At 35.0% G+C, this 19,590-nt stretch overlaps 1 long non-coding RNA gene across 1 annotated transcript; it reads right to left on the bottom strand.

The window, feature by feature from the left end:
- Positions 1-300: 300 nt before the first annotated feature.
- On the bottom strand, positions 301-1,881 carry LOC116536404. The gene is made up of 2 exons (XR_004262611.1): positions 986-1,881; positions 301-634 (listed from the first exon to the last, which is right to left on the bottom strand). It is a non-coding gene; the product is annotated as an uncharacterized LOC116536404 (long non-coding RNA).
- Positions 1,882-19,590: the final 17,709 nt, after the last annotated feature.

Here is a 19,590-nt window from a genome sequence, read left to right as displayed (position 1 = left end):
AAGTATTATTTCTTCATTTAAAATAGACATTCAGAATATAAACCAATATGTGCAACTCTATGTGTATTTTTATATTCCCTAACATGGTCTAAGTATGTTATGTTCACAATTATACCAAAGTAACTAATATTGGCAATTTAGTCATAAATATTTGTAATAACATATTTTTAAGTCATTATTTTTGGCTATTTTTTTTTTGTCTAGAACTAGTCTTAAAAAGGAAAGGATTGAAAGAATGCCCCTTGAAATTATAGAATGCTTTAGGAAAATAAAATCTCTTCTAAAAGAATCTATGCATAGCACTTTCCAAGCCAAGGCATGGGTTGTTTTATTGCATCTTATGCTGTGACAAAGTCCTCTATAATTAGCACATTGATGTAATTTACCACTGTTTCATTAAAGCCGATTGCCTAACTATTTGGGAAGTTAACATGGCTTCTTGAGTACTTGACCTGTCCTTTTTTTTTTTTTTTCTGTGCTACAGCTGTTAGTAGGAAGTGAGCAAAGTCATTCATTGCTGACAGTAGTGGAGAAATAATTTTGGTAAAAGTTATAATACAAGACAAAGATAGAGTTTCACTCTGTGCATCCTCAGACCTTTTCATCTTTAATTAGTTTGGTTTTCTGATGAGACCTCAAATGACAGAACAAATACTTGACAGTTAGCTAAATATTTACCAATTTAAAAAGCAAACTCATATTTATTTAACTTATATTGTTAATCATTTATCTTTTGGAAGTCTGATTTTTTTAAAAAATGAAATGCATTAAAGCAGTGGGTCCTTGATTTTAGAGATTCCACAAGTTGTGCAGAAATGGTGAATCAATTTAAATGGCTTGAGGTAGGGATAAGAGGAAAATAATAGTTTATTTTTTAAAAAGTAGATTAAACACAGTAACGTTGTCAAGAGTAACCCTCTTCTGTGTCTTTGGCCACTGGTGAAGAACTGTGTAAGATTATATCTTTTAGTCCTTAGCCACCCACCCCCAGCTATGTGATGTCAGCATAGCACTCTTAGGGTAGTAGGATGATCAGAGAAAAACTCAGACTTGAATAGGCGCAACAATGCCATAAATTCTTATAAATGCAATGCTTTAGATCAAGAGGCAACTTTATAGATGTTCCCTACTACATGCAGGCTTCTGATAGCTTCATTACCGAAGTAGTTGCTAACACCCTCGTCTGAAAAGTACATTTAGAAAAGAACAACAACAACAAAAACCTTGTTGAAAATTCTGCATAAGCAATTTACATTCTGACAGATGAAGGATAGGTTTTATTATCTTTCATAATTCCTCAGCTACACACTTGCAATATGCTGCACATTAAGTAACAGGCTTTTGTTGCTAAAATTAAAGCGGTTTTCTATGAGACACCTTAGGTAAAATTGGCAATGGAGATCAAGTTTATTTCCATGATTTTTAGTTATTTGCATGGTACATAAATATGAAAATAAAATTCTTGCATTTAGTTGTGGAGACTTTTTCATTTTAATATTTCATCCTCCCTAGAAGTTTCTGGGGTTGATGGGATCTTCATCTTAGGCCCTCTGTCCCTTGAATTATTCTTAGCATTATGCACCTCCCTACACCCCTCCCACCATCCCCAAAAAAAGAAGAGTCAGAGTAGAAATGGAAACCCTGGAAATCCTGGTATTTCCATCTCTATATTCCTAGAAATTTCAATGTTTGGGAATTAAAGGAAAAGACAGGAGAGAATGTGTTTTGGAGCAGGAGACAGGAACAGTAAGAAATGCACAAGATGTCACTAAACAGTCATCATCATAAAAATAGTATTAATTATTAGTATTCTTATAGATGTTTAGAAAAAGAAAAAAAAATGAAAGAAAATAAAACACGCCAAACAGTAATCAAACCCCAACATCATGTTCTATGGTGTATCAATTAAAATGGACTGGAATTACATGCAAATACCTCAAATAAGAAATGTAGAATACCTTTCCACTGATGATTTTTAGTTGTCAGGACAAGTGAGTCCCAAACAGCAGACAGAATGGTCCCAGCATGCTTGTTGCCTTTTTTTGTTTGCACAGTGGCTGTCAATTCCAGCCTTGCAGGTAGTGGAACCCAGCCGGAAGAAGGGGCGGGACCCAGCATTGCAGGCTGAACTGAGAGCAAATTTAAATTACTGAGCCTTTTTTTTTCCTTTTTTATTTTTCTACTCTGCGACAAACTGAAAAGATTCCAGCACGCTAATTTAACCACCCTGCTTCTTCTTCTTTGCCTTTTTTCTTTTTCATTTTTTTTTTTTTTTTGTGTCAATTCTTTTTTTTTTTTTTTGGCTTTTTCTTTTTTTAAAGAGCTGAAGGCTTTGTCTGTCTAATGCAGTCATAAGCGTGGCTTCCCTGCTGCGAGGGGTTAGCATGTAATGAAAAGGTGTAATAGCCTGATGTACGACCTCCGCGTCATACTTATAATGGTTAATAACAGCATTCCTGTCTACCCCGATGTTGCTTCTCTCTGCAAATTGACTATTTGCCCAGTTGCAACCGAGCTAAGATTGTCACACTATGACAATGAGTTGTTGATTGTTTGGAGTTTCGGTGTCCTGTCAAAGAGAATTCTTGACTTTCTCCAAGTTATTCCCTTACGGGGATGTTAACGGGTTTTAATAGGTACTTTGCAGACCATAATGGGTTTGCTGTTTACTCATCAAACAGGAAGTGCAATGATGAAACTTTTTTTTTAAGGAACGCTAATTATCCTAGACTTCCTTAGTTCAGATAATGAAACAGACTAAAGTGAGTGCTCAGTAAAGTTATTTTAATCCCTTTCATCTGTAACTAGTCAGGAGTTCATTAGACAGCCAGTTAAGAAGAACCTACATCATTTGTGGACCTTGTACTTGAGATGCCAACGTTATTCTTCAATGGGCCAAATTTTAATTCAATCCAATTAAATTCAACAAGTATTTCTGTGTATACTCTGCCTGGAATTGCTGCAGAGAATGTGCTTGCTTGTGACTCTGTGGTGGGGCAACAACTGAAATTAGACAGTGCAAATTTTTAGCAACCAGCTTTTCTTACTACCTTTAGAACTGGCCAGATCACTTAAGACATTTCAGAGTGTGTGACCGTTGGCTGTAAGATAAAGTTCTCAAGGTTACATATCCTACAATTGAACTTCTATCCCTTCTATGCGTGTAAATTGCACATGTGAAAAATGCAACTCTGGCCAGTATATTTTACATCACATTTTAATATTATAAAAAATATTGATATCTGTTTTTTTGTATACCAAACATGTCATTTCAAAATACATCTATGTGTCAAACTTTGAGCTTATCCATATTTTAGCCTCAGAAGCAGGAAGACACATGGAGAGGTTTAGGCTTGTCAATTAGTCTGCTTGGATTTGGGTCAAAGAAACAGGAACTACAATTTCTCTTTTTTGTTCTGTTTTGTTTCCTTTAAAAGCACATGTGAAATAGCAAGGAATTTATTTCGCTGTCCCTCCATTGTTCTTTGTAAATTGTTGTAATTTTTATTTTTACTTTATTTGTCCTTTAATTTTGAATAGATCACTATAAATGTAATTGAGAGGTTGTCAAAAACAGAATGTAGTTACCAAATGTCCATTTTTCTAAAAAAACAAACAAACAAAAATCCTCCTATGGATGTTTGAAGGTTGTATGCCATTTGCGTCTTATAGAGAATATGGAATTCCATACACTGGTAACATTTGGTCTCTGGTCTCTGTAGCTATTCTATCTAATTGTGTCACTCTACATTTAACAGCTCTGAACCATGCCGCCCCTGGGTCCTCACCGGTGCCCCAGAGTGCTTGAAATGTCTAAAAAGACCTTAGAACATTACAAAGTGTCAATTGTTAGAATAATTTCTGCCTCTTTACAACAAGAGAAAATGCTGTGGATTGAATAGTTCATTTTTAAAGTCTGTTCTTATCCACTAGTAACTGTCTATTAGCAACATTTCAGTTATAATTGGAATAAATTGTTGCCCAGTAACAAGCAACTAACTCCTTAGCAACTTTCCATGGAATCAGTGACTAGAAATAGCTACAAAGAGCTAAATGCAAGTCAAACCACAGCACTTGTATTTTTTAGTATGGGAAAAAAAAAAAAGATTCATTTCTTTATAATTTTACCAATTTTCAAATTGAGGCATCTCTTCTTCGTAATTTTCTAATTGACCAAAATCCCATATGTGAAAAATAAAGGCTAATAGATCTTTGAAAATTTTTCTTTCTGGTTTAAAATAAGAATAAGAAAGGATAAGCACAATCTCTCAGACTATGAGTGTTAACAAGATTCTGAGCTAGCAACACCATTAAATGTGAAGAACTGCCATCATCTTTTGCAGAATGCAATGTAAAATTATGGGTTTCATTGTAGGACTCTGTCATTTGAACTAGTAATCAGTCCATAATAGTATAGATTGCTGCAGTTAAAATGATGCTTTCCTCCATTAATAAAATATTGAATAACACTGAAATTATGTTAGTTAGATTTTACCGTATCTATTTTTTCAATAAAGAATCAGGAATAGCCCCAAATCCTTTTAACTAAATATAGTAACATCAGAATGTCTTTTTATCTTCCTTTACTGAAGTTCTATGACATCGCAATCTCAAGAGAAAAATTCCTTAACAATAATTCTGCATTTGCCATAAGCTCTTGTGGTATTTGGGAAGAGTTTTCACCTTGTACTTGCACAGGTGTTGAAATAGAATATACCTTATGAAGGGAATACACATTGTTATTTTACACACAGACATATGGAAAAAATATATATGATGTCAGAATAAACATTAAAGGCAACAGGAAAGTATACGGATTGCTCCCTGAAAATATGACATTGACATTTGCTCAATTTGTTATAAATGTTTACTGAGTATCAACTGTGTAACAGGAAGTATGTCAGAATCTGTAGGAAACAAGAAAACCAGAAAAAGTCATGTCTTGGTCATCAAAGGAATTACAATGTAGTAGAAATGCATTAGGAAGACTAGCAAATGTAATTTGATTAATTAGTCTATGAATGACCTTAGCATTGTGTCAGGCTATTGGAATCAAGAAAAGTTGTAACTTTATTTCTGACTACCTGGAGCTGGGATAATGTTTGCTTCTCTCATTTTCTTCAGTTCTTTACCGATATCCACACGTTTTCTATTTCCTGTATTTTTTAGAAAAAAATTCTTATTGATACAAATAGTCATAACACCTGTAATTTCTGTGTGTTTTTTCTGTAAAAGAAAATGGGCAGGAAGCGCTGAATGGGGTATCAGGAGGTATCAAGTCTCATTTCTCATCACCCACTGGCTTTGTCACTCGTAATCTTCTTAGGCCGCTGTCCTCCTCATCTTTACAAAGAGGAAATGACCCCATCCAACCCTATAATTTTTTTATTCTGTCCTAGTGGAAGACAGGTAAATTTTAAGGAAAAGAGATGGTTGTGGCGGACTTGTCTACCAGTGGTTTAAACAAAATACAAGACAATTACGAACTAACAAGCTCTAAGTCTTAACGTCCGCTTTTTGTGTTGAATCGACCTGTGGTCATACCTGCCCCTTGATTGTATACATTCTCTTCTCTTCATTACCATGTTAATGCCCCCAAGACTGTAGAGGAAAATTGCAACAGAATAGTAAGTATTTGTCAAGAATGCTGTTCTAGCATCTGTTAAAATATTTCTTTTTTTTTTTGAGACGGAGTTTCACTCATGTTACCCAGGCTGGAGTGCAATGGCGCGATCTCGGCTCACCGCAACCTCCGCCTCCTGGGTTCAGGCAATTCTCCTGTCTCAGCCTCCTGAGTAGCTAGGATTACAGGCACGCACCACCATGCCCAGCTAATTTTTTGTAGTTTTAGTAGAGACGGGGTTTCACCATGTTGACCAGGATGGTCTCGATCTCTTGACCTCGTGATCCACCCGCCTCGGCTACCTGTGATCCAAGAAAAATAAAAAGAAAGTCTGTCTCCTTAAACAACACTGCATAATCTGTTATTTCTGTGTACCTTTTAAAGCAGCACTTGAGCAATCTGATGAGCTTTCATTGATTTATATACCCGTGAAGCCATAACAATAAAGCTGCAGAGAATTTACATTCATACAAAAGTTTCTTGTGTCACTGTGATTCTTACCTCCACACCTGGCCTTCAGACAGGCCTTCAGATTTTCATTCTGTCACTATAGATTCATTTACATTTTATGAAATGTCATATAAATGGAATTATGCAGTATGTATTCTTTTGTGTCTGGCTTTTTCATTTCACATACTGCCTTTCAGATTCCTACATGTCATTGCATACATCAGTAAATTTTTTATTGCTTAGTAATATTTCATTATATAAATAAGCAATAGTTTGTTGATCTGTTCACCTGTGGATGAACATTTGGGTACTTTCCACTTGGGAACTATTATAAGTAAAGCTGTATGAACATTAATGTGTAAGCTTTAATGTAGGCATGAGTGTTTCTCTCAGTTAAACAGATAGAAGTGAAAATGTTGGATCATAGAGTAGAGGTATGTTAAAATGTGTAAGAAAAAACCCAACAGTTTTCCAAAGTGGCTGTAACATTTTACGCTTTCTCCAGCAATGTCGGAGAATTCCAGTTGCTGGATATCTTGACCAACATTTTGTGTATTGCCAGTCTCTTCAATGTTAGCCATTTTACTGGGCATGTGGTATTAACTCACTGTGGTTTTAATTAAACCTTCCCTGAAATTGAATGATGTGGGGCATCCTTTAATGTACACATTGGTTATGGTGAAGAATCTGTTCTAATAGTTTGTCCAATTTTTATTGGACTCCATGTGTCATCTTAATATTGAGTTGTAGGAGTTGTTTTTTCTTCTGGATAGACATCTCTTTGCAGATAGGTGTATGGAAAACATTTCCTCCCAGTATGTGACTCTATTATTTTTAATGGTGTCTTTTTGAAGCACATTTTTTCATTTGAATTAATCCAAATTACCAATATATCACAAAACAGCATAAAAATTGATTTTATGGTTCATACTTTTTTGTGTGTGGACGAAGTAGAAATGCTTAGATTTTTCTCCTAAGTGCTTCTCTATAAATTTTATAATTTCCATTTTCACATACCGTTCTATGGTGCATTTTGAGCTAATTTTTATGTTTAGTATGAAATAAAAACCAAGATTCATTTTTCTGTTGTCATATGGAGAGCAGTTGCTCTAGCACCATTACTAAAAAGACTATTCTTTACCCCATTTAATTACCTTTGTTTGTCAAAAATCACTTGACAGTAGGTTTGTTGGTCATTTTCTGGGATCTGTTCTGTACCATTGATTCTGTGCCATTGATTTATACATTTATACATTTATTCTTTTACCAATTCCACATTGTACTGATTAGCTATATAGTAAGCCTTGGAAAAAGGTACTCCAACTTTCTTTATTTAAAAAATTGCTTTGGCTTCTTTAAGTTGTTCTCATTTTTATATAATTTTTAGAATTTGCTTATAAATATTCACCCCAGTAAAAATCCTGGTGAAATTCTTATTAGAATTGCATCAAATATAAATTCAGTTTATAAAATTGACTTTTTAATTCTATTGAATCCTCCATCCATAAACAATTATTTAGTTGTTCTCCATTTATATAGTTGTTCTTTAATTTCTTTCAACAATGGATTGTAGTATTTGGTACTCAGGTATTTCACCATTGTTGTTAAAGTTATCCCTAAATATTCAAGGGGACTTCAAAAAAGGTCATGGAAAAATGAAATTAAAAGTTAAAAATAAAAAAATGTGAACTTCATTTCTTAACATAAGCTCCATCAAGGTCAAGAGATTTTTATAAGCAATGATAACAGCCACTTAGTTTATCCCTAAAGAACTGTGAGTCCTGAGAATTTAACCTATGTCAATTCAACATTTTTTATACTATTAACTGAAGAAAAAAATGTGTGTTCTTTAAATAATTTTTAGAATTAGAAAACAAACAAAAGTTAGAAAGAGACAAATCAGGAATGTAAGGCAGATGCCTAATGATTTTTCACTGAAATCTTGCAAAATTGCCCTTTTTTGAGAGGAGTGAGCAGGAGCTTTGTTGTGATGAAGGGCTCTATGATCAAGCTTTGGATTGAAGGACTCTATGATCAAGCTTTGGATTTCTCAAAAAAACTCTTATACAATAAACAGATACTCTCTTTTTTTGACCCTCCACAAAATCAAGCAAAATGCCTTGAGCCTCCCCCAAAAAAACTGTTGCCATGAAATTTGCTCTTGAGTGATGTGCTTTTGCTTTGAGTGGACCACTTTCACCCCTTCGTAGTCATTAGTTTGGTTGTATGTTTTTCTTAGGATCATACTGGTAAAGTCATGTTCCTTCTCCTGTTACAATTCCTCAAAGAAATGCTTCAGAATCTTTATCCTACTTGTTTAAAAATTCTCTTGAAAGCTCTGCTCTTGGCTGCTGTTGATCTGGACACAATGGTTTTGGCACCCATTGAGTGGAAAGTTTTGTTCAACTGTAATTTTTTAGTCAGAATTTTGTAAGGTAAACCAATCAAGATGTCTGTGGTGTTCGTTATTGATCCTGCTGTTAATTGTTGGGCGTCTTCAACTAGAGCATGAACAAGAAAATTTTTTTCCTTGCAAATCGACATGGACCATCTGCTGCCGTGGGTTTCATCCTCAACATTGTTCTCATCCCTTCTTTAAACAAGTTGTTCATTTGTAAATTGTGAATTTATTTGGGTAACTGTACCCATACGCTTTACATAACACATCAGTGATTACACCATTCTTCCACCTAAGCTTCATCTTAAATTTGACATTTGTTCTTGGTTCAGTTTTCACCAATTCATGTTGCTCTGGTAGGGGCTCTTTTCAAACTGGTGTTGTGTCCTTCATAGTGCCTCAAACTAGATCCCGTTCAGACATTTTATAGAAAGTTAGTATAAATTTATTACAGTGCAAAAAAATGGAAATCCATGCATAATTTTTTCATAATATGCATTTTTCATGAACACTTTGAAGACCCCTTGCATAATGTTTCAGCATCTTATTTAAGTGAAAATTTTTTTCCCAAGTGCTTGTGGCTATAGTATACAAATACTATTGATGTTTATTTACTGACCTCTTATACTGCTATCTTAACAAATTTTCTTATCGTGAATATTTTAAAATTCATATTAGGATTTTCTAAGTACACCAACAACTTTTTGATCAAAACACTTCATTCTTTCCAACTGTATGTCTTTTATCCTTTTTCTTAACTGTTTGAAATATCTAGGACTTCGAGTGAAATGTTAAGTAGGAATAATGAAAGTGAACATCCTTGACATGTTCCTAGTCTTAAGGGAAACACATTTAGTCTCTCACTATAGAGAATGAGGTATTTTTATGCAGAGCCTTTACCACATGAAGGAGGTAAAGTCCCCTTCTATGACTAGTTTGCTGAGAGTTTTGTAGTGAAAGAGCATTGTCCTTCTATGAACTGAGGATTTGATTTGCTAATATTTTTATTAAGAATTGGGTGTCTTTTTTCATGAGGGGTACTGGTTGTTACCTTCCTTATTGTAATGACTTTTGTGTGATATTAGAGTAATGCTAATGTCATAAAACGGGTTGGGAAGTATTCCTTCCTTCTTTGTTTTATGCAGTATTTTGTGTAGAATTAGTTGTTTTTTTCTTCTTCTTTAAATGTTTGATGGAATTTACCAGTAAGCTCTCTATACCTGGGCTTTTTATTGTGAGGAGAGCTTTAATTAAAAATTCAATTTTATTACTTAAATTTAATACTTAAATTTTTCATTTTTCCCTATGCTGGTTTTGGTCATTTGTGTTATTCAAAGAACTTGTATAATTCATCTGAATAATCACAAGTATAGGTTGAGCATCCCTAATCTGAAAGAAAATCTGAAATCCAAAATGCTCTGAAATTCAAAACTTTTTGAGCACTCAACCAACATGACGCTCAAAGAAAATGTTCATTGGAGAATTTTTGATTTCAGATTTTCAGTTTTGGGATGCTGAACTGGTACATAGGTATAATGCAAACATTGTGTTCCAAAATCTTTTAAAATCCAAAATCCAAAGCCCTTCTGGTCTCAAGCATTTTAGATAAGGGATACTCAACCTTTATGTCCATAAAATGTTCATATTCCCTTATCCCCTGATTATTATAGGATTTATAGTAGTATCTCCACTATCATTCTTAGCATTAATAGTTTGTATCATCTACCTCTTTTTTTTTTAAATAAGTATATTAGTTTTATACTTCTGCCATAACAAATTGCCAAGAACTAAGTGGCTTAAACTATACAAGTTTCTTCTGTTAGAGTTCTGTAGATCAGAAGTCTGATACAGATCTCGCCAGACAGAAATCAGTGTCAGCGGGCCTGTAGTCCTTTCAGAAGATACTAGAGGGAGATCTATTTTCTTAGGGTTGTAGAACTCAGATCCCTATCTCTTGGTTGCTTATCAGCTGAGGAAGTCACACATATCCCATGACTTGTAGACTTTGTCCTCATTCTTCAAAGCCAGCAATACTGAGTCAAATACTTCTTAAATTTCAAATTTCCCTTCTTCCTTCTTCCAGCTCATACCTTTAATCCAACTGCAAGAAGTTCTCCAATCTTAAGGCCCTTATGATCATACTGGACCCACCCAGATACTCCAGAATAATCTCCCTATCTCAAATTACATGCTACTAATTACATCTGCAAAGTTTCTTCTGTTTAAAGATTTCAGGGATTAAAGCGTGGACACCTTGGGAATCCATTTTTCTACCTTCTGTGGTAGAAACCTACATAATTAATTTAGCCATTTTCTCTTTTTCTAATATACACCTTTAAAGTTATAAATTTCCCCCCAACCACCACTTTAGCTTTATCCCACAAATTTTATTTCATTTTAATTTTCTAAAATAATGTCTAATTTCTTTTGCAATTGCCTCTTTTTCTCATTGATTTTTAAGAAGGGTCTTATTGAATTCCCAGATACTTAGGACTTTTCTAGATGTTTCATTATTGCTGATTTTTAATTTAATCCCATTTGTCAGAGAATATGCCTAATAATAATATATGTTGATTTATGTGCCAACATATGGCTTACCTTGCTGAAAACCCCAGATGTACAGAAAAAGGGTTGGTATTCCACAGTTATCTGATGTAGTATTCTGGTATTTCCATTTAGGTTGGTACTGTCCTTATGATCTATTTTTCTACTGCTTTTTTTGGGAGGAGTGGGGGACTTTCTATCTGTTCTATCAGTTACTGAGAGGGGTATAAGGCCTCTATTATTAAATACTTGTCTATTTCTCCCCCTGGGTTCTCTCAGATTTTGTGCCATGTATTTTGAGGCTCTGTTACTAGGTGTGTATACATTTATAATTGTTACATTATATTGATATGTTGACCATTTTTTATTATAAAATGTCTCTCTTCTCTTGAGTAGAATACGGTAGAAATTACAATATTCATTTTAAACTTAACCCAATCCATTCAGAGTTCATGTCATTAAGATTCCAAAAGTATATTTCCATTCAGGCTTTTGAGCTACTGTGGTTATATATATTATTTGTATCTATAATATAAACACAAATAAGTTGTTTTTCTTTAAACAATCATTTCTCTTTTAAAGACTTTAAGAGAAGAAAATATGTTTATAAATCCTGAACATCTTTTTCATTAATTGGAATGCAATTCTCCTGGTAATAAATTTTCTCACTTTATATTTACAGCTAGTGCTTGACTTAACGACCACTATTGGTTCCGACAGACCGGTGGTAACACGATTTGGTCATAAGTTGAGTAGGCTACAGTATCTGAAAATGTTTTGATTTCATCTTCATTTTTTGGATAGCTTCACTAAGCATGGAGTTAATTCTTGACCGATTGTTTACATTTTTAGCCCTTATGCTTTGTCATTACAATATTATCCAAGCTCCATAATTTCTTAGGAGAAGTTAGTAGTCAATCAAAGCCTCTTCTCCTATAACTAATGTGTATGTTTCTCTAGCTGAGTTCAAGATTTTTTTTTCCTTTGAATCTCAGCAGTTTAATTACAATGTGCTTAGGAATAGTTGTCTTTGTTTTAGTTCTGTTTAATGTTTGTTAAGTTTTCTAAATATGAATTAAATGTTGTATACCAAATTTTGGGGAAATTCTGTAATTTTTTTTTTTTTCCAAAACATTTTCATGCTTGTTCTGTCTCTTTTCCTTTGGGAATTCCAATTGCATATTTGATCACCTGAGTGATGCTCTTCCACAAGCCTCTCAGGCTCTTTTCTTTTTTATATCAATGTATTTCCTCTTTATTCTTCTGATTGGGTAATTTGAATTGATTTATCTTCAAGCTTACTCATACTTTACTCTGCCATCTCTAGTCTGCTGAGTTGCTCCGGTAAATTATTAAAGTTTATCAAATTTTTTAGTTCTCAAATTTATAATTTTTTAAATAAATTTATTTCTCTGGAGGTTCTCTTTTAATTCATTACATATTACTTTTTAAAAATTATTTGAACACACTTATAATTACTACTGTTAAATTTTCGTCTGCTAAATCCAACATCTGTGACCATTGTGATTCAGTTTCTATTTATTGTTTGCTCCTGTTTATGGGCCATACGTTCCTGTTTCCCTGCATATCTAGTAATTTTGTGTTGTAAACTAGATATTGAAGATAATCTGTTGTCATGACAATGAATTCTGTAGTCATCTGAGAATTCTTACTCTGTTGTTACAATATTTAATTAATTGCCTGGACAAGAATGCAGTGTTTGTCTCCTCACTGGTATACAGCTACTAATATATCTATTCTGTTCATGTAGCTCACAAATGCTGCTTTTATTAGTCTACCCTCCTCGAAGTTTCCCCTATGCCCATGTAATTTGGCAACTGAGAATTTAGGTAAACAGTTTACTCCTATTTTGGGTTCTCCCTTTCTGTGTGTTCTCCTATGAGTTTTCTTCCATATCCAGATGCTATGGACATATTTGCAGGATTTTACTTCTAAAACTGCAAACTTCTGAAGCTTCAGGTTTGTGCTGCCTGATGTTATGAGTACTGTTGTGGGTTGAATTGTGCCTTCTCTCAAAAAATACACTGAAGTCATAATTTCCATTGTCTTACAATGTGAGTCTTTTTGAAAATAGGGTCATTGTAGATGCAATTACTTAAAATGAGATCATACAGGAGTAAGCTGAGCCCCTAATCCAATCAGACTAGCGTTTTAAAGATGATAGCCATGTGAAGATAGGGACACACAGGGAGTTGCATTGTGACAATGAAGTCAGAGACCAGAGTTACATGCCAGTGGAAGCCAAGGAAAGATAAAGATTTCCAGCAAACCACCAACATCTAGGGAAAGGTAAGAAAGAGTTTATTTACAGGCTTGAAGGAATGTGTCCTGCTGACACACTTATTTTGAACTTCTGGCCATAGAACTGTGATGTGATAAATTTGTTATTTTAAGCCACTCAATTTGTGGTACTTCTTTCAACAGCCCTAGGAAACTAATACAAGTACCATTGTTACATATACCCTTAGCAGGTTTTTTGTAAAGATGGTCATACCTTTTAAAAGTCAGAGATTTAAGAATGAAAAGTGAAATCCTGGTAAGAATGATACATGCCTAATGTGTTATGAGAATGTTTGGTTGTTCTTGCTATTTTCATTGAGTCATTTGTTTCATGTAATGGTCATGTCTATGGTTAACCATCATATTTAGTATGCAGATCAAGGGAAATAATTATTCAGTCATTGAAAGGAAAAGTGAGGCTTCATTATACTAAATTATTTGTCAAGAGTCACATACTAAGCTCTTGGAAGAACTGGGAAAAAAAGAGAATCATGTCATTTTCCACTCCTAGTTCATCCTCTAAACTACGTCTGAGCTATTGGCTATTAAATATCTGACATTTAACCCTGATTCCTAACAGTTAAAAAGTTCAACATCTAAATGGGAAAGTGCTTGAACTCAGACAAACCAGGGATTGTATCTTGGAAACAAATTACTTGTATCCTATTCCTATTTTTGTAACAGTGCCATTTTCTATAAGGTGGTCAAGGAAGGCCTCTCCGAGAAAGGTAACAAATAAATTCTAGAGTAATGTGAGGAAAGAAGTCCTGGGATATTCATGGAAATAGTATCCAAGGGCAAAAGAAAACAACATATAAAATAGTACTGTGGGTGGGGCGTGGTGGCTTATGCCTATTACCCCAGATCTTAAGGAGGCAGAGGTGGGAGGATAGCTTGAACCCAGGAGTTCAAGACCTGCCTGGGCAATATAGCAAGACCCTGTTCTCCACAAAAAGGAAGAAAGAAAAAGACAAAAACAGTTGGTACCATAGCAAGAACAAGCTTAACAGAGTAAGTTAGCATGGATGAGAGCAGGGTAACAATGAGAATGGTAGAAAAAGAGAAGCTTTCTGAGCAGAAGTTGACAAACTACAAAAGCCAAAAAGTTAAACATAGTAGGCTTTGCAGACCATAATGTCTATGGATCACCAACTCAATTCTGTGTTTTAGTATGAATGAAAGCAGCAATACACAATATAAAAATGAGTAAACATGGTAGTTTTGCAATAAAACTTATGTACACTGAAATTTGAATTCTGTATAATTTTTGTGTGACAACCCTATAAAATCGGAAAAATGATACCTAACCTGCAGGCCATACAGAAAAGGCGATTTGTCACCTCCTGCTGTGGGGGTTGCTAGTACATAGGATAAAATTCTCTGCAGGAGAGGAAGTCATCAGGAAGGGTTTGGACTGAAGATTCTTATTTTTAAAGGATGGCCGTGACTGTTCTTTGGAAAGTAGACTGTAGGGTAGAAACAGGTGGCAGCAAGGACAACAGTCAGGTTAGTCCTATAAGGTACAATGAGCTCAGGACTAAAACGTTTGCTGTGGAAATAATGGGAAGATGAGAGACCTAGGACGTGCTTTAGAAGTAGATCGGAAAGGTTCACTGATGAATTGGAAATGATATTCTCAACACAGAGATGAATGGGATAATGCTTTGTTTGGAAAAGTTGGAGACAGGCAGACTGAGGAGATTCCAAGTTCACAATGCCCAAAGTAGAATTCCAAGGATTTTTTTAATTAGAAAAGATTCTTGTAAGGCATATGTTGAACAATTCCTTATAGTCCATGTATTGAGCTTTTATATTTCTAGAGCACTTTTTGTGAACACATTTGATGATTTTCATGTATAATACCCTGTATATCTCTGATTTGGGTAGGGCAGTTATGCTCACTCAAAATGAAACCAAGAGATGCAAAGAGATTATAGAACTTTCTCAGTAGCATTGCAGTGGGTTCCTGATGGTCTAGTCCTATATCCCATATTCCTTGAAACTTGGACCCAGGACCCCTTCTAACACATCATTCTGCCCCTGTTTCACTCATACAGATTGCAGATGTATAAAATCGGTGAAGGCACCGACTTACCAAGGTCACAATTATTGGCAGAATGGTTTGAGCACCTGTGCTTGGCTACTCTGAAAACAGAAAAAGGAAGAAAAGTAATTTTCTACTTCCAGATCAGCTTTTCAGGGTAACATCATAATTTGGGAAGAAAGGGATATTCAACTATATAATTTGAGGGCCTTTTTCTGGAAAACAAATATAATCAATCCTTCAGTAGAAGGACAAAGTACACGTCGTGCAGTAATTAAAACATTTCCCCCAATTTATGCTCAATATGTGTTGTCCTCAGGTAATTCGTGGCTAAGAAGTGCTTCTAGTTACTTGTTAACACTTTGCTCAGGCCTTCTCTGTATTTTTTTTAATGCATAAAAGGCTTAACTTTTAAATAATGAACCTTAAACTCTCAATTGTGAGCAATTAAGATCATGGAGTGCATTTTTCTTTGAGTGGGCAGACATTTTCTTCCTTTTATTCTTTTCTGTACTCCACTTTTAAGCTGTTTAGCTCCTTCTTTTGTAATGGTTGTTGACAATACCTTTTTATTTTGTATACCATGGCTTCTGAGTCACTTTGGCACCTGGTTCTGCTAAAGTTAACTGTAGACTGCTGCTTTCCACTGCAGAGACTGCTGGGGTTTTGTTCTCTTGAATACACATTCCAAGGCAAAGAGTTGATTAGAACAGCTTAGTAAGAAGTAATTGGCAGATATTCTGAGAAATTTCCTCAAACTCAAGAACATTCTGGGCAAATACCACATAATTTTAATGTATTTCAATGTGATGCCATTTGTGGTTATAAGGGAAGATTGCTTATCCTTCTGTATCTATACTTTCCGATTTAACTTTAATCATACAGCTCTTCCCCTCTGCGTCACCCCCAGTAGGTTTAGTCACATGGTATGAATTATTCAACATTATGTTTACTATTGAGAAGATATTTGAGAACTAAGTTTGATGCAGGGGCATAGGACTACTTGAATTTAAAGGTTGTATTTTATTACCATGCTGAAAATGTTAACCGTATTATGATACCTATTCACATTTTCTTGGAAAGAGGGATTTCATGTAAGAAACAGGAAGAGAAGTATCAAAGTAATGCCACCTGGCTGGGACCCTAATATCTGTATTTGGATGGTAGCTATGCCCTTATCCTACCCTCCATTACCTTTAACCCAAAGATTTTTTTGGTAAGTTAAAATCTGCACTAAATATATTTGTTGGCATGCAAGGTTAAAAAAAAAAAAAAAAAAAAAGCATCAAATGCCCTAACAGATATCCCACTTCTTGGTGGGAAAATATAAATTTATTCCTTATCATGGCATTTTCTGAATATAAAATACTTTTTAAAATGAAAACCCTTGTATATTCTACAATCACACAGTTTGGCTCTTTAAAAAAAACTTTAATTTTTCTATATTCCTTGTGTTCTTTCTTACAAAGTTAGTAAACTGTCAGTGTTGGCCCCATTCTGGCCTTTAATGTTTAGCTTCAAGGATCTTAACTGTTCTTCCTTTTGAATGTTTCATTTGGTGACTAATACTGTTTTTAAAACTGATCCTTTGGTAAGTCAGGTATTATAAGAACAAACAATGTAATTGCTTTTCTTACCTAAAAAATTTCCAGAAATGTAGATAACTTAAAGATATTATTTCTTTATTTCTATCACAGCCAACTCAGATATCTGTACAAAAACAGAAGGAGACAGATAATTCAAAATAGTTAACTTAGACATTATTTCTGTTGTTCTTCAAAATGGAGAACTATATCATGAATCAAACCATGAGGCTGAGAAACAGTGACCACTCCACATTCTTAGGTTGGCCTCTGATTGGAAGTCTCAGCTACATTCTGTAGCATGTTCCATAAGATGGGATGGAGGGAAGCATACATTTATCATATTTTTTAATTGAGGTTGTTGGAAAGAATGGAGAACTGAGAATACAATTCTGCGCACTCCAATATTGATGCTGCCTTTGATTCAGAGAGTTTTTGCATGACAGCGAAAACACAATGGGTAGGCCCAGAAGGGTTTCATCTCTCTGGCTTGCCTATGTCCTAGTCACAGCTAAGTAGGTAGAGAAAAATAGAAACACCTGGTGGGCACTCAGTCATCCAAAATTTTGAAGCTAATCCCCTCTTAATTGTAAACATCATTAATCGTATTTACATCCTCACTGTGTCTTATTTTGACTCAGCAGTTTTCTAGCCTGAGTGCTGTTATGAGCTAATACCCCTAAAAAGTAAATAGGATTAAGAGGTCCACAGCCTGTTTTTATATGACTCTTGAGCTAAGAATGATTTTACATTTTTAAGAGAGAAGAAAGCAAGGAAGGGAGGGAGGAAAAGAGAGAAAGAAAGATGAGATAAAAATTGTACATGGCCTGCAACACCTAAAAAAAAAAAATCTGGTCCTTTATAAAAAGAATTTGGCAATTCATAAATGACATAGAAACTGGTGTTTAAAACAATGTAGCACAGGAATCTTTTCATTCCTGATGTTCCCCAATGAAAATGGATCCCTCAGATAATGGAGCAGTTTATTATTTCTGTCCTCAGAATATCTGTAATACAATGTAATGCTCTAGACATGAGATTATCCCTGAGGTTGTTTTGAGTCTCACTTCTTACTGTTGAGTCATCGACAAGCATCTGTTAAAAACATTGCCAGACACCAGATTCTATATAATCAATTTTCTAACATACCCTTCTGGGAAAAAAGTTAGCCATCAGATTTGCTATTTTTTGTCATATAAAAATTAGGTTATGTGGCACAAAAATGGACTGTCACCAGGTAAGTCAAGACTTGAATGGGAAAAACCATAGACTCCAGGGCTATTTAGTTCTCAATTACTTTATGAGTTTCCACCCACTGATGGCTGGAATCGGGCCAATGAAAAGCTACTTCTATTTGCTGTAGTTCACAACCTCAGTTAGGTATTTTTATCATTAAGGATATGACATATTTTGGATATTTGATTTGTGCCTACTGAAATTCAAACATGTACCAGAAAATTCCTATTTCCAAAGGAAGAAGCTAATGTACACATTCTTCTTGATAGCCTCTGATGCAGTTGGGGCATTGTTATTCCATCTAATTTTAGACTGGAGAAAAAAGTCAGTAATACTTGATAAAACTCTCTCTAAATGTGCCTCAATCTAAAAATACAGTTATATAGTCATTACAGGAAAATGATGTTTTCGTTGTATTTGGACTCACCATGAATATGGTATATGAGAGCCCCTAAGTAAATTATTAAATCAGAATGACAGATGCAGCTGCCCATGCGGGGATTGTGGCCTAAGGAAGTCAGAAACTCCTGGACACGCTTGAATAAGTCTTTCTTTGGTCCCAGGCATTTTCAGAAGCAGAGCTTTATCATTTCTGGCTGGGACAATTTCAGTTTTAAGAGCATTCACAGCAAAGTGTAAATCACTGGAAGTCACTGAATTTTTTTTCTGGTTTAGGAGCAATAACAAGGTAAAAGTACATGGAGTAGGTTGAATTAATTGGTTTGGTTTGGTATGGCATGGTAAAATTAAAAGGACTTCTAAATCCTTTGATTTGTTCATGCCTCCTGACCTCCATATACCTATCCCCACTCTTTTTCTGGCATTATCTTACTGACAGGTCACTTCTCTGCTCTGATACTTTTTCATTGCTTCCTTTTTCCTTAAGCAAGGAATGCCTCTTGGAATCTGAAATGATGGAGAATAAAGAAGTACCCTCTTTCTCTGTCTTCTCATCTTTATTAGAGATGGTTCATCCAGAGTAATTTCCTTTTTTTTTTTTGAGATGGAGTCTCGCTCTGTCACCCAGGCTAGAGTGTAGTGGCATGCTCTTGGCTCACTGCAACCTTCACCTCCTGGATTCAAGTGATTCTCCTGCCTTAGCCCCCTGAGTAGCTGGGATTACAGGCACCCATGGCTGGCTAATTTTTGTATTTTTAATAGAGTTGGGACTTCACCATGTTGGCCAGGATGATCTCAATCTCCTGACCTCACCATGTTGGCCAGGATGATCTTGATCTTCTGACCTTGTGATCCACTGGCTTGGGCCTCCCAAAGTGCTGGGATTATAGGCGTGAGCCCACTATAGCCTGGCCCATCTAGATTAATTTTCAAACTATGCAGAAGTTATGATGGAAATACAGTAAGTATCACGACAGTTTTATTACCTTTTCTGTAATTCTCACCACTGAGA

The sequence above is a fragment of the Sapajus apella genome, unplaced genomic scaffold (genome assembly GCF_009761245.1).
Source record: "Sapajus apella isolate SASKATOON/1434 unplaced genomic scaffold, GSC_monkey_1.0 scaffold100, whole genome shotgun sequence".
In the NCBI taxonomy this organism is placed as follows: Eukaryota; Metazoa; Chordata; class Mammalia; order Primates; family Cebidae; genus Sapajus; species Sapajus apella.
Note: the sequence above shows the minus strand (reverse complement) of the source record. Positions and strands in the feature narration are given on the sequence as shown.